This window comes from Ictidomys tridecemlineatus, chromosome 14 (assembly GCF_052094955.1).
Source record: "Ictidomys tridecemlineatus isolate mIctTri1 chromosome 14, mIctTri1.hap1, whole genome shotgun sequence".
Taxonomy (NCBI): Eukaryota; Metazoa; Chordata; class Mammalia; order Rodentia; family Sciuridae; genus Ictidomys; species Ictidomys tridecemlineatus.
Genome location: NC_135490.1, coordinates 33,823,754 through 33,836,212, shown reverse-complemented (window position 1 = coordinate 33,836,212; position 12,459 = coordinate 33,823,754). Strand labels below are relative to the sequence as shown.

Sequence of the window (12,459 nt, the reverse complement as noted above, 5' to 3'; positions counted from 1 at the left end):
AAAATTTTAGGTGAACAATTATATACTAAACACTGATTTCTCAAAATATGGTTCATGAGAATTTTTCAGTTGGTACCCAAACAAGTCACTAGCCATTGTTTTTATCAGATACTTGGGACTAATCATGTCCATCAGTATCTGGGATGACCGAAGACGCGTTTCTAAATTAGAGTTAACCTCTCAGACCAAAGTGAAGATATATCAAAAGGTAATGGGTGGAGGCCTGGCACAGTGATAGATGCCTGTTATCCCAGTGGCTGAGGCAGGAGGATTGCAAGTTCAAAGCAGCCTCAGAAATGGCGAGGCGCTAAGCAACTCAGTGAGATCCTATCTCTAAATAAAATACAAAAATAGCCTCAGTGGTCGAGTGCCAAAAAAACCCAACAAATAAATAACAAGGTAATGGGTGAAGCCAGACTAGAGAATATTGAGTAAACTGTTGACTAGGGAGGTAGCTGTGATGCAAACTAATCAATATGTTGCACCAGGACATCTATATTAACTTATCTAAGCCTAAACATAATTAAATATATTGATCTGGAGGACTATGAATGCATTGTGTTTGCTTAATCTTGCAAAGAAAAACTGTTCATAGGTGGGAGAGGGGAAAACACCAACCTTCTCAAGCAAGGAGTGGGCAGGAATTCAGCATGGAGGGTCACTAAAGTCCTCGGTTGTGGGGCAACATGCCTCCTCAGATGTCTCGGGGCCTGGAGATCCCTGTACTCTGACTTCATGCTCATCCAGCAGCCACTAGGAGAACTGGAGGACTGGGAAATACGACTGAGGATGGGTAAGTGATATTTGGAAAGACTTCCTTTCCCTTGTAGAGCAATTAACTGGCTTTCTGGTTTGTAGTGCAGGACTTTGGGTATAGTTGAGAGAGTCTGTTTCCATGGGGTAACCAATTCTGGGGTTTCTGGATCAGCCAATAAGAGCCCTGAAGTGTAGATAATATTCAGTGAAGTGTGAGTACATCTTTTGCACAACTCTTGGCAGTCCTGACAAGTCCTGTGTGCATGCCTTCTGAGGGTATTTTTAGCATGGCTTCAATATTAGCAACTATATTTGCTCTTCTTTCTCCTTATTTCCTGGTTCTTACTTCATGATTTCCCTTTCTTTCTTCCTATGTCTATTTTTTCATATTCTTACTCATTTCCCTTTACTTTCTTCTCTTTTCTCTTTAATTTTTTGTCTCTCCCATTTATTGTTTTTCTTTCCTCACTCCATTTCTTTTTTAAAAAAATTATTTAATTTTTAGTTGTAGTTGGACACAATACCTTTATTTTATTTATTTATATGTGGTACTGAGGATTGAACCCAGGGCCTTGCACTTGCTAGGCAAGCACTCTACCACTGAGCCACAACCTCAGCCCTTCACTCCATTTCTTTAGGTTCCATACTGTGTATTTCAATTATAACTACATCCATTGTTCTTCCCTACTTTCATGAGCAACTGCTAAGCTTCTGATCTTTCTATTATTTTTTTTTAATATGTATATATGTTTTAGTTGCAGAGTGTTATTTACACTGGAGTCGAAGGCCATTCCTAGTGTCAGTATCTATTGTATTGGGTTTACTAGTCAATGAATAAGATTCGATTCGCCAAGACCAGGATGGGAAGTGAAAAGCCACAGAGTGAGAACAACATGGTAAAGAAATTTAACCAACCAACAGATAGGGCTGATGTTTCCAGGTGGGAAGTAGGATAATGGATTTGAAGAAAATCTGAGACTTGATGAAAAAGGAACCAGAACAGCTATTTTTATGGTTTCTGTTCTAGTTACTTATTGCTATATAACAAACGTTAGTGGCATAAAACAACAAAAGTATTGTAGCGCGGGGCCTGATTTGGCTTAGATAGAACGTCTCCCATAGGGCTGCACTGAGGTAGTAGATGGGCTGAAATCTAGGGTTAATGGGATGTGTTGGCTAGGCCTTCAGCGGGGACAGTTGGTTGGAACACCTACATGGGACTTCTCCATGTGGTCTGGGCTTCCTTATAGCATAACAGCTGGGTTTCAAGAGCAAGCATTCTAAAAAAAAGCCAGGAGTAAACTGTATTGCCTTTTATGAACAAGTTTTGGGGTTACATGGTCTCATTCCGATATTCCATTGGTTGAAGCAATCACAAAGGTCCATTCAGGTTCAAGGGCAAGGGAAAGACACTTCACTGGTTCATGGGAGATAACAAGATCACATTGTCAAAAGATCATGTGGGATGACAGATACTGTTATGGCCATCACTGGGTGATGTAATCTGCCACAGTCTGTCCTCTGGTTTCAATGACTTTGTGCAAAATGAATCCGTCTCCTCCAGAAGACCCCCAAGTCTCTTTGCTTTATGGCATCGACTCAGGTAAAGAGTGGGGATTTCCCCCACTCTTTCTGTCGTGCAGGAATTCCTGTCCCCTTCTTTTGATTAGAAAAAGAGCATTTCTCTTGGACCCTTTTCTATCCATGCCACTTAAACAGCTCTGGATCTCCAGCCATCCTGAGCCTATACCAAATGATATGAAAGGGGAATAGCTCAGGACATTTGCAACCTTATTGGTCTTTCTTGGAGTTTTGATTTCCCTCCCCAACCCACCTGCTATTATTTCCTTTCAGAGTCCTTATTTAGTTGCTTTATGTATCCTCCCTGGAGATCTTAGATGTAATCAGAGAGAGAGATACCATGGCATCTGCTCACTTCATCTTAACTGGAACCAGATCTAGAAGCCATTTCTTAATTTTAGATTTGTTTGCCATCTGGAGAGGCTAGAAATGACAAACCATATATTTTCTAACCCAGCAAGTTTTGTCACCTTTATATTTAACGGTTTGCTCTTTAGCTCATCTCTGTTTTCCCTTATTTTATTGCAGAGAGCTAGAAGTCAAGTGGGACTTTCAACACTGTGCCTGGAGATCTCCTTAATTAAACCATGCAGTTCATCATTATATTTTCTATTTTTCCCAGTTATCCCAGGTTTCAGTTAAACTTCATACACTTTAAGTTTTTATTATAGCAACTCCTGTATCAGTTAAAATTTGATCAGAGAGGCAAAGCTGCCTTCAACAAAACAAGGAATTTATTGTAGGGATTATAATTTATGTGGTTAGAGAATCTGGTAAAGCAGTCTGTGGAACCTGTCATTACTGTCCAGACTTGTGCCTGGGGTCAGCAGGGCTAGATCTATGGGAAAAGAGGGTAAGATGGATGTGAAGTAGGAGATAATAATCACACACTGGCATCTGCACAAATGAGATGGGACCCATGTGGGTAACCTGGAGCCAAGGCCTGCCAATATTGGTTTTTCATGCCTCCAACCCTCCACCTTTGGTGATGTAGACAACCTGCAGAAGAGCGGGTGCATTTCAACTTGGAACTGCTCACTAACCTTGCCCAGGATTCAGGAAAACTGAAGAGGGGTTCTAGTGGGAGTTGGAGGAAATATAAGCCTAGCCACTGTCCTGTGCCAATAACATGAGCCAGTAGATGCACAGTATTGTATGTGACTGTAACAGCACCTGGCCCTACACTGGGGGTGGCAGGGAGGTAGGATACTGGGGAATTGAACTCAGGGGCACTTGACCCCTGAACCACATCTTCAGCCCTGTTTTGTATTTCATTTAGACACAGGGTCTCACTGACTTGCTTAGCACCTAGCTTTTGCTGAGGCTGGCTTTGAATTTGCGATCCTCCTGCCTCAGCCTCCCAAGCCACTGGGATTACAGGAGTATGCCACTGAGCCCAGCTACACTGTCTTTTTTTTTTTTTTTTTAACAGCAAACATTGTTGCTATTTCACTTCTGCCTCTAAAATTTTGCTCAGAGTTTTTGGGAGACACAATTCTACCCTAGATATATTAACACAATACAAAGCCACCATAGTCTCAAAACTCCTGTCTAGAAATTACTAGTGCAGACAAATGCACAGTATTTGTCCATCTGTAATGATAGAGACTTGCTATTTGAGAATTTATATGAATCGTGTATATTAGTCCATTTCCCATTGTTATAACAAAACACCTGAAGTTGGGTAATGTATAAAGAAAAGAGGTTTATTTAGCTCATGGTTTTGAAGGCTGAAAGTCCAAGATCAGGCAGCTCCATCAGTTTGGCCTCTGGTGAAGGTCTCATGGTGGATGGCATCACCATGGTGGGGATGTTTGCAAGAGCAATGATATGGTGAGATGGGAAGCCAAAGACCGTGGAGGAGCCAGTCTTACTTTTTTTTATAACAACCCACCTCATAGGAACTCACTCACTTCCAGAGACGAGCATTAATCCTTGCCAAGGGCAGCATTCCCAATTATCTGATCACCCCATCCAGGGCCCACCTCTTAAAGGTGCTACCACTTCTTAATATCACAACAGTGAGAACCAAGCTTCTAACACAGACTTGTTCTCCAAGCTTCAGAAACATAGCCATATCTAAACCATAGCAAAATGTGAAGAACTCACACAAAGATGAAGAAATTTAGTGTTCATAGATCAGTGCTACTAGATAGCAAGTAAACAAAAATAAGTACATGTCCAGAATACTTTTTAATAAAGTAGTATAGAAATGATTTTTGATACTATTCCAATCTATCCAAAACTGATCATGAAAATATTAATAGGTTTCCTGTGTTAGTTTGCTAGGGCTACTGTAACACAATACCCCAGACTGGTGGCTTAAGGAACAGAGATGGGTCATCTGATAGTTCTGGAAGCTAGGAGTTTGGAATCAAGGGGTTGGCAGGTTTGGTTTCTTCTCAGTCCTCTCTCTAGGAATGCAAATGGCTACCCGCTCACTGTATTCACATTGTCATTTATCTGTGTGTGCATATGTCTGGTGTCCGTCTCTGTGTTCTAAAAAGGACATCAGCCAGGGCTGGGGTTGTGGCTCAGTGGTGGAGCGATTGCCTAGCATGCATGAAACACTGGGTTTGATCTCCAGCACCACATAAAATAAAATAAAGGTATTATGTCCATTAACAACTATATATATATATATATAAATTTTTATAGATATATAAAATTTTATAGATATGTAATTACATATATAAAAGAACATCAGCCTTATTGGATTAGGGTCCACCCTAATGACCCCATCTGACCTTAATAACTTTTTAAAGGCCTTATCTCCAAATCTAGTCACATTCTGAGGTACTGGGATTGGAGATTCAGTGTCCCCTAACATTTTCTACAGGACAAGGAAGTTTGAGATTGGCTACATGTTATATTTTCTTCTTAGAAATCCACAAAGTACATCTGCATTGAAAGATTGCACAAAGGCCTGAAAAACATTCACTATCTTTCACACCCCTTGCTGTTTCATATATTATTTATTGATATTCAACTATGTTGTTTTATACATTTTTAACCACATTGATCTATTGAGTGGTAATGCGTTCTGTGGCTATTATTGGCAGTCAGGAAGGGAAGATTGGGGAAGCAGGGGAGATCAAGTACAAACTGGACCCTGAAGAGGATGAACTGGAACTCAGGTTGGTCCCATCATCTCCAAGCCTCAAACTGTGAAGAGGCTCAGGAGTTACTGAGAGAACTTAATAGGTGAGTGGATAAGAGGGTGGGCTCTTGTCAGATGGACTTGCCCCTTCCATCTGTTCCAGGGGGAACTTCTAGGTGGCTATGGGTCTGGGTTTTCCTGGCTTACGGAGAACTGCTGGCCAGGGTAAGTAGCCTCCCACGTGGATTAAATTCTACTGTGTCCTTTTTTTCTCTTGTACTTTGCAGATGAAGAAAAGAGCAACGCTATGGATGTCACTGGAATGTGCATAGGCCGGGCAAAGATCCATATAGGGAGGTGTGAGCGGGAGTGGGTGGGTGGTGGATGAGTGATAAGGGACACTAGTCTTGCACTGTCAACTAGTTCTGCAGTGGAACCCCTGCCACACCCTAGCTCCAGATACCCTGCAACAGTGATATCTACATGTTCCACTTGTTCAGGACTCTCCTGGCTTGTGGCCTAATTGTGGCTTCCTACTCCTCATCCCTCCTGATGCTCAGTTCAGCTATTCTAGCTCAGGGTTTGGTTTTCCAACCTGATTCTAATTATTCAAGGCTTCCATAGGCCCTGGGTCCCTCTGGCCTTGCATCAGACCTTTGATTCAGACACCAGATTCACTCCTACTTTTCAGCCGAAAGAAGATTCTGTGTGCCACCTTGGCAACCGAGGAAGCAGATGGCCCTTGCTATTCTTGCAGTGTTCTTACCATGAATCATCTCCAGGTATCCTGAGAGGATCTGTCAGCTTACAATATCAACTGTGCTTTTCTTAAAAATATTCTATTAGTTGTTGATGGACCTTTATTTATTTATATGTGGTGCTGAGAATCAAACCCAGTGCCTCACACATACTAGGCAAGCGCTCTACCACTGGGCCACAACCCCAGCCCCTCAATTGTGTTTTAACTTTGGATCTTTACAGTCTAATGAAGATGGTATTATCTTAATGAAGTATATGTCTCTTCAGTAACTGACTGGTATGTTAGAATAGAACCAATAGCTTTCTTGAGTGAGATACAGAGGCAGTTGCTTTTCTGGCATTATTTCTACTCCTCAAAAATCCCTGGAAAAAAAGATTATATTGTCCTGATTTTACTGAGGAGAAAACTGACTCTCAGCAGCTTCTCACAGCTAGTACATCAGAGCATTGACTGGGACCCACATCTCCCAAGTCCAAGGCCAGGGCACCATGGGGTCTTCATACAGGACTTAACATGTGCTAAAGCCAGCCCTTAGCCCAGCCTGGTCCCCACTTTCTGAAGACTTACTGCATTTTCTTCTATGTCCCAGTTCAAAAGTTCTCTCAGTAGTCTCTGTCAGAATGCTCCCCTTGGTATTTGCTGCATTCAGTAACAGGAAAACAATTCCTGCAGTGAACCGTATTCCCTGATTGCTTTGGGAAATATGTGCTTTCCAAGTTGGAACTTTCACACAATTAAAAGTCACTTTACCCAAGAGGTCTTGGTAGTTTTCTCTCTGGCTTGGTCTTGATCTTTTATCTCTGTAGTCTGCTTTTTCAGAGTCTTCATCTCTTCTTCCTGTCTAGGACATACAGAGCCTGCATCTCACAGAATGTACTTGCACTCTAGAAATACCTCTTAATATTTCTTACATACCTTTCTCGCCTGTGTGTTTTTAAAATTAATACCGATTTCTCTTTATACATAAACACACGTCGATTAGTTTTCTTTATTTTTAATGTGTTATAGTTGTTCATAATAGTGGGATTCATTTTTGACATATTTATAAATGCACATAGCATAATTTTCTCCATTTCAACCCCCAGTGCTATCTCCTTCTTCTCTCCCTCCCTCTTCCCTTGTCCCTTTCCTTTATTTGTCTTCTTTTCCCTTATTTATTGATGCATTAAAGTTATATGTAAAATTGGAATGCATTGTGATATATTCATGCATGCACATAGCATAATTTGGTCAACTTCACTCTTCTGTTCTGCCTCTTTCTCTCCTCTCCTCCCTCCCCCCTTGACCCCCTGCTTCGACTCTATTGCTCCTCCCCTTTTTTTTGGGATCCCCTTTTATTATCTCCCTTTTCCCTCTAGCTTCTGCATATGAGAGAAAAAATTTGAGCCTTGACTTTCTGAGTCTGGCTTATTTCACTTAGCATGATGTTCCACTTATCAGCAAATGACATGATTTCATTCTTCTTTATGGCCCAGTCAAATTCCATTGTGTATATATATCACATTTTCTTCATCCATTTGTGTATTGATGGGCAACTGGGTTGGCTCCATGACTTGGCTAATGTGTGTTGTGCTGCTACAAACATTGGTGTGCATGTGTCACTCTAGTATGATGATTTTAATTTTTGGATGAATACCAAGGAACAGAAGAGCTGGGTCATATGATAGTTCCGTTCCTAGTGTCTTGAGAAATTGCCACACTATCCCACCAATATTTTTAAGAAAAAGTAGTACATTTAAGACATATGACAACTTAATTATATACTCTTAAGATACAATACTGTAGAGATTGTCTTAGTCACATTTCTCAAGTAGAATTTTATGCTGCTGTTTTATGATATTAACACATTAAGTCCCAAATTTTCATTTCTTTTGATAGTCCAACAAAACCAACACAGGTGCATTAAAATAGGTTGGAATCTAGAGCATATACACACACACACACACACACATATATCTAGTTATGTTAATTTATATTGTTATAATTATTATATCAAAATATGATTATATTCTTATTATTATAGTTATATGCCAAATTATATATCACTTAAGTTTTTATAGGTGTTTCACATCTGAAATAATGGGACAAAATAGGTTCAGAGAGGGTTAATGAAGTCATGTATATTCCTTTAAGACTTGTATTATAAATTAGTTTTGCAAACATTTTCTCATCTGACCCTTAAACAACCCCTAAGAGGAGTAGGCTAGTTAGTGTCTTACAGATGAGGAAACAGACTCAAAGTAGTTGAATGACTTGGTGTGATCTGGTAGATGATGTGGAGAGAGATCTTCTGTTCCAAGATCTGTCTAGGTTGACTACAATGCATATTAAATGATCTAAGTTTGGTAGGGTGCGTCTCCTGACTCCTGGTGGACCAGTACACTATAATGAAGAGAAAAACTGCTCTCTGTTGGAGGTCCCATGTTCACAATGACATTAAGAATTCTGAGTATTGGGGGTTGGGGTTGTGGCTCAGTGGCAGAGCATTTGCCTAGCATGTGTGAGGCCCTGGGTTTGATCCTCAGCAAAATAAACAAATAAAATAAAGGTATTGTGTCCATCTACAATTAAAACATAAATATTTTTAAAAAAAGAATTCTGGGTACTGGGTTTGTGGCTCAGTGGTAGAGCATTTGCCTGATACATGTGAGGCACTGGGTTTAATCCTCAGCACCACATAAAAATAAATAAGTAAATAAATAAAGGTATTGTATCCATCTACAACTAAAAACATTTAAAAAAAAATTCTGGGCTGTGCTTACTGCCTTGCTGACTATGGTGAGAGGACATGGTTGAAATGACATGATATCTCCTTTGTTGCCCCAAGTCTGAGATATGGAATACACAGCTTCTTCCTCCAGCTTTTCAGTCTCAGGGATACAACAGGTGAGGAACATCAATAATAGATGGTATCACTGTGTAGATGGAATTCAGAGCCAATTATGACCTCAAGAAAGTCTCTCATTCCCCTCACTTCTGCAGGATGGTAATGTACCAAATCTCTGCATCCATGGATCAGAAACTGATCCAGAAAAACAGTCTGATGGCGTATGGCCTCCTGCTGATTTTATGCAAGTTAAGTAAGACCTTATGAGAACAAATCAGCCATGTAAAAAACTGTAGAAGAACATTCTGGAAGAGAGACCAGGAAAGCCCTGGAGAGGGACTGCATGGGCTGCATTTTAGGAACAGAAAGGAGGCCACTGTGGCTTAAGCAGGACTCGGCACACTTCTTTTGAAAAGGGCCAGCTGGTAAATATTTTAAGCTTTGTGGGCCATCCAGTCTTGGTTGCAACTGCTCAGCTCTGTTATTTTAATGCAAAAGCAACCTTGGACAATACACAAGTGAATGACATGACTGTGTTGCCCTAAACCTTTATTTATGGACACTGAAATTTGAATTACTATAATTTTCACGAGTCACAAAATATTATTGTTCTTTTTCTTTTTTCTCAACCATCTAAAAATGTGAAAAACCATTCTTGTTTCAAGATCTGTTTAAAAACAGGCAGTCATCTGGATGTTCCTTGTAGGCTGTGGTGTCCTGACCCCTGTGCTAAAATCAAAGTGAACAGGGCAAAGAACAGTCCCAGGTGAAGTGAGAGATAGGTAGGCATGGGCCAGACCACATGCAGAGAGAGGGTTTGTGGGCCACTGAAGGGAGTGAACTTTATTTTAATCATTGTGGAAATGTGTGAAGAGCTTTAGCAAGAAAGTGATGATACATGATATATTTTAATAACATTTGGGTGCATCTAAGCAGAGCAGAATGAACTATTGGAAAACAAAAGTAGAAACAAAGATACAAGTAAGAAATCTGTTCAGCAGACCAAACAAAAAGGACAAACTATAAAGCAGGAATTAGATCCCCAGCCTTAAAGGAAATGACCCATCTGGGTGATAAAGAGTTTAACATCCAGGAGAGTGCCTGGTACATACTATATGCCGATAATAGTTACAGAGCTAGGGCTTTCCGAGAAACTGAGGCATGGGGTTTTGAAGACCCCATCTTCAAACTCTTGATTCTTTCGACCTAGTCAAAAAAATTTCAAACATGTCACTTAGAGTAACAGGCATGAGTTTATCAAAGGTATAGGAAAAGGGGAAGGGGACACTCAAGGGAGACAGTGGGTCTTAGAGTGGAGAGGGACAATGTGCCTCTCCTGCACTCCAGTTTTATTGGGGATCCCAGAGAAGTTTCCAGACAGTTCTATCCAGATCCAACTCTTGACTTTTTTTTTTTTTAAGTTGTTTATGGACAAAATGCCTTTTTTATTTAATTTTTTTAATGTGGTGCTAATGATTGAACTCAGTGCCTCAGTATGCTAGTCAAGCGCTCTATCACTGAGTTACAACTCCAGCCCCTCACCTCTTGACTTTTGACTGTCAGCAGGATGACATCAGACTTTCAAGTTCCCACTGCCATGGTAACTCTAGGTCACCTTGGCCCATGCTGATCAGGTCTAATTGGATTTTTTTTTTTTTTTTGTAGTTGTAGATGGACAAAATGGCTTTATTTTATGTTTGTTTTTTATGTGGTGCTGAGGATTGAACCCAGTGCCTCACACATGCTAGGCAAGCGCTCTGCCACTGAACTACAGCCCCAGCCCTAATTGGATTCTTAATCATACATTCTTACAGATTTTATGGTTAGGAGGAACTACCCTTATCTTCCAAAATCTGATCTGTGAAAAGGGTCACAAAAGTCTCTCCCTTTAAAGTAACCTGGGTTCCTTTTATCAATGTTATTTCCTGTCTGCATTTCCTTGAAGATAACAGGTAGTTTGCTGAGGAATGTGACATATCCTGTCCACTTAGGCCAAGCAGGGCTTCAGGCAAATTGCTTTTTAAAAATTATTTATTTATTTATTTAGCTGTAGATGGACACCTTTATTTTATTTTTATTATTATTTTTTTAAACTCTTTTTTAAAAAAATATTTATTTTTTAGGTGTAGATTGACATAACACAATGCCTTTATTTATATGTGGTGCTGAGAATCGAACCTGGGTCCCGCCCGTTCTAGGGGAGCATTCTACTGCTAAGCCACAATCCCAGCCCTATTTGTTATTTTTTTTTTTTTTAATGTGGTGCTGGAGATTGAACCCAATGCCTCATGCATCCTAGGCAAGCACTCTACCACTCAGCCACAACCCCGGCCCCAGGTAAATTGCTTTTTGGCAAAGAGGGACAATGAGGAGAGGGACAATGTGGGGGTCAGCACAGTGGGACCATTTTATAGAATTATTATTTCTTTTTTAAAAAAATATTTATTTTTAGTTATGGGTGGACACTATGTCTTTATTTTTCACTTTATGTGGTGCTGAGGATCAACTCAGTGCCTCACACATGCTAGGCGAGCGCTCTACCTCTGAGCCATAACCCCAGCCCCTAGAATTACTCTCTTAACCTCGTGTTCCTACCATCCTCATCTATCTGTCCCCTAGCATTGGTTCCATACAATCTCCTTCCTTCTTTGGTGGTAGAAATTTATATTACTTGACTTGGTCCAAATCTCTTACTAGTCTCAGAAAAACGATCATTCTAACAAACATGGATCAGATAATGTTACTAAAAGCAAGTAGACTCAAAGTTTTGTTAATGATTTTTTATCTTTAATGCACACATATATATACACACAGAGACACACATATATGATATATGATGGTTAATTATTTTTAATATTTATTTTTTAGTTTTTTAGGTGGACACAATATCTTTATTTTATTTTTATGTGGTGCTGAGGATCGAACCTAGTGCCTCACACGTGCTAGGTGAGCACTCTACCACTGAGCCACAACCTCAGCCCCTATGATGGCTAATTTTGTGTGTCAACTTGACAGGGCTAAGGGAGGCCCAGGTAACTAGTAATGCATTATTTCTGAGTGTATTTATGATGATGATGTTTTTGAAAGAGATTAGCATTTGAATTGGTAGATTAAATAAAGAAGATGAGCCCTCACCAGTGTAGGGGCACATATCTAATCTATAGAGGAAGGGCCAGAACAGAATATAAAGACAAAGTAGGGTAAATTCCTTTTCTTTGCCCAATTTAGGACATTTATCTTTTCTTGCTCTGGGCATCAGTGATCCTAGTTCTTGAGCCTTTAGAATCAGACTAGGACTTATGTAATCATCTTGCCAATTTCTCAGGCCTTTACACTTGGACTGATTTATACCACTGGCTTTCCTTGTAGACTTCAGATGGTGGGACTTCTTGGCCTCAATCATCACATGAGCTAATACCTGTAATAAATCTCTCC

At 40.1% G+C, this 12,459-nt stretch overlaps 1 protein-coding gene across 1 annotated transcript in view; it reads right to left on the bottom strand.

Annotated features, from left to right (window-relative positions):
* Primpol (primase and DNA directed polymerase) overlaps window positions 1–12,459 on the bottom strand; it is a 162,274-nt gene that overhangs the window by 146,584 nt on the left and 3,231 nt on the right. The gene's annotated exons all lie outside the window — the stretch shown is intronic.